This window comes from Pteropus alecto, unplaced genomic scaffold (assembly GCF_000325575.1).
Source record: "Pteropus alecto unplaced genomic scaffold, ASM32557v1 scaffold11, whole genome shotgun sequence".
Taxonomy (NCBI): domain Eukaryota; kingdom Metazoa; phylum Chordata; class Mammalia; order Chiroptera; family Pteropodidae; genus Pteropus; species Pteropus alecto.
The window spans coordinates 15,334,603-15,337,952 of NW_006431956.1; the positions used below are offsets into that span (position 1 = coordinate 15,334,603).

The 3,350-nt window shown below is 43.2% G+C and overlaps 1 non-coding gene and 1 pseudogene across 1 annotated transcript; one reads left to right on the top strand and one right to left on the bottom strand.

Annotated features, from left to right (window-relative positions):
* Positions 1-1,576: 1,576 nt before the first annotated feature.
* Positions 1,577-2,941, bottom strand: LOC102878798 (annotated as a pseudogene).
* Positions 2,942-3,013: 72 nt separating this feature from the next.
* LOC112475746 lies at positions 3,014-3,132 on the top strand. The gene has a single exon (XR_003044845.1). It is a non-coding gene; the product is annotated as a 5S ribosomal RNA (ribosomal RNA).
* The last annotated feature ends 218 nt before the right edge of the window (positions 3,133-3,350 follow it).

Consider the following 3,350-nt stretch of genomic DNA (forward strand, 5'->3'; position numbering starts at 1 on the left):
AGAATGTGGTTAGGGGTTCCAGAAACTAGGCCTAAGTTATAGACTTCCTTTGTCCAGTTTCAGGTTTTAATTATTCTTTAACCCTTTCACATTTCAGCAGGCCATTACACTGACCCATCTGAATGGTCTTTCTGCATGCATTTCAGGAGAAACAGAGATCATGGTGCCCTTGAAACCTCAAAAGAAGAACAGAAACTTATACCAGCCCAGATGGCTGCACTCCGGCGTCTGACTACCAATCTGCTGAGCAATTGTGGCTGGTTGCGTGTCATCACATTACTTTAACTTTAAAGTAATTTAAATTGTATTACATGAATGGAACAACTTTAGATTAAAGGTAATGTGAGCAATGTCCTTAGTAGTAAACCTGAAACCCTTCTGAACAAATCATCTGGAAGAAACCAGCTGTATCTGTTTCTCATCGGTTTTAAGCAGGTCGAAACACAACAATGTGTTCCCGACAGCCCCAGTAGGCAATCCTGTTTTGAAAACGGCGGCTGAAAGAGCAGTAGGAATTGTTGATGTGATCCAGATGAAGCTAAACGTTCTCGCATGAGAGCTATCTCCAAAATACCACACATGGCACTGAGCGAGGGAGAGAATCTCATAGCTCATCAGAGCTCCATCTTTGACCTGGCTGCTCCAGAGACAGAGTGATGTGTCTGGGTATTTTACACCAGATTTGCGTGTATTCATCAGTCCCACATTGGTTCCATTCTTGCTGATATAAGAGATCAAGGAAAACCCTTTGTGCATACCCATGGACCTGTGTGATGCAGGACCTGGTAGACAACAAATGTGATGATGCCAGCTTTGATGAACTCTCCAGCCTTCCCATCATGGGATAAGCTGATCATGTATGGGTCAGCACAGAGCTCATTTTAAACACAGGACAATAGTTACTTTGGTATTGCATCGCTGTTGACATCTGTGCACTCATGGCCACCGCCCTGGGTCATGAGACAATTAAAACAAGCTGAGTGGTATGTGAAGATAATACACATGACTGCAAAACATACTCCCAAGATATAATTCAAGGGTGTGGCTGGCTGCACTTGGGCCCCACTGCTGACAACAGTACTCTGGCAATGGTTCCATCAGGCTGCATAGTCCAAACTCTGAGCTCAGACTCCTCTTCACAGTTATTTAACTTGAAGGAAAGGTGGAGAACATTTCTGCAATTTTGTTTCAGAGCAAAACTGAGGTCAATTCCCAGTAACCCATGTTGCCAAAATACCAGTCCACTGTCCTTAATGGATGCTACAGGACAGGGTGCCTTTCCTTTCATCTTGGGGTTGAGTCCAGAATAGATGTAAGCAGAAGACTTGGCAGAGAGTGACTTGCTGTCTACAGGCCAGGCCGTGGCAAGCTGGTTTCCACCAGATTCTGAAGAAGCCATGTCACTGACAGGAGAGCAGAAGTCCCTTCACACACCTGACAAGGCTAGCATTCTTGTACTGCACAAATGCAGAAATAGCTGCCACCACACAATCCAGAATGGCCTCCTTCTCAGCAATGCCAAGACACCTGAAGCCACCTTTTGAGAAAGGAAATAATCTGCATAGCATCTATACTTTTAAATGAATTCCTATTAAACAAGTAATATTCCATTTGATTTCAGCCTAAAGAAGTTTAACATTTCTTGTAAGGCCAGTCTAGTGGTGATGAATTCATTCAGCTTTTGCTTATCTAGAAAATTCTTTCTCCTTCAGTGCTAAAGGACAACTTTGCTGAGCAGAGTATTTCTGAATGGCAGTTTTATTCTTTCAGTGTTTTGACTATATCATCCCACTCCCTCCTGGTCTTCACGGTTTCTGCTGAAATATCACCACTGATATTCTTGTGGGGATCCCTTGTATGTAACAGGCTGATTTTCTCTTGCTGCTTTTTATTTTTTTCCTGAAACATGGTATTTTTAATATACTGTAATATTGTTCTACACTTGCTTTTTCCATTCAATAGCCTGAGAAAGCAAATACAGCTTTCTGGTGGTACTCAGGAGGAGCCACTTCATAGTCGCTGGCTCTAAACAGAGTTGCAGAATTCTTTGCCAGGCGTTTTAGGAAATCATGAAGGTAATTCAGGAATAAAGCAAGGCTCTTCTCATCCCGAGGTGGATAGGTCAACATCGCTCCAATTCATACAAATAATCTCAGTAGATGTGGCGCTCTGTACACCTGGGACATGGCTGCATCAGGGTGATCTGCAAGGATTTCAGCATACTGAGGTCTCTCAAATTTGTAGAGTAGCTGAGTGCCCAACATCACGTTGAAATATTCCTTTATCTCTGCCACAACTTCATTAACAGCATACTCCTTATTATCTGTGTTTCCTTGTAATTTGCATAATCCTCCAGAATGGAATCCACATTCTTCTTGGCAGGAAGACAAAAGAGCTGTTTCTGCCGGTAATTCAGTCCCAGTCATCAACCAGCCACGGTTTCAGTTCTTCAGGAATCTTTACTTTAACTTCATCTCTGTTCATGAATGTTTCCTCGTTCTCAACAGTCGGATCTACCCAGGCTCTTTTCTTTCGAGGAGGCTGAGGAGTCTCACTGGCACTGCCGCCATCTCCATTTCCAGGTGTTTTCTGCTGGTTCTTTTTTGTTTTCACGTCAACATTTTTCTGTTGCAGACCAGATGTCTTTCCTGGGGCAGCCCCTCTTATCTTCCCCCCTGCATATTGCTCCTGATTAGCTCTTTGATATTCCCGCTGTTTCTGCAGATGGGTGTCCACATACTTGAGTACTCTGCTTTCTGAACCCATTCATCCCAATTTTTATTCCAAACCACTGTAATGAATAAAGTATTTCACTTATTTGTCCTTTATGGAAACCTTTACACACTTTGCTTCATAGAGAAGAGGCCGATGAAAGCACAGCACTCGCCCACCCTCCTGGAATTGAGGCTTCGGGTCCTATTTCCGTGCCATTTATAGGGATTCACTGCTGCCTCCTCCTTCTCCCACCACCCGGACGGGACTCTCTCTTGCTGCTGTTAAGATTCTCTCTTTGGTCTACGGCCATGCTACCCTGAACAAGCCCGATCCCGTCTGATCTCGGAAGCTAAGCAGGGTCAGGCCTGGTTAGTACTTGGATGGGAGATCACCTAGGAAGACCAGGTGCTGTAGGCATAAAAAATAAATTTAAAAATAAGAGATTGTAAACTGACAAGGTCCTCGCAATGTGCGAGGTCAATCAAGGGTTGCCGTGCTTAAAAACAAATAAATAAAAAAGATTCTCTCTTTGTCTGTAACTTTTGACAACTTAATTATAATGTGTCTCAGTTTGGATCTCTTTCGATTCATTTTATTTGGTATACCTTGGGTTTCCAGGATTTGATATCTGTTTC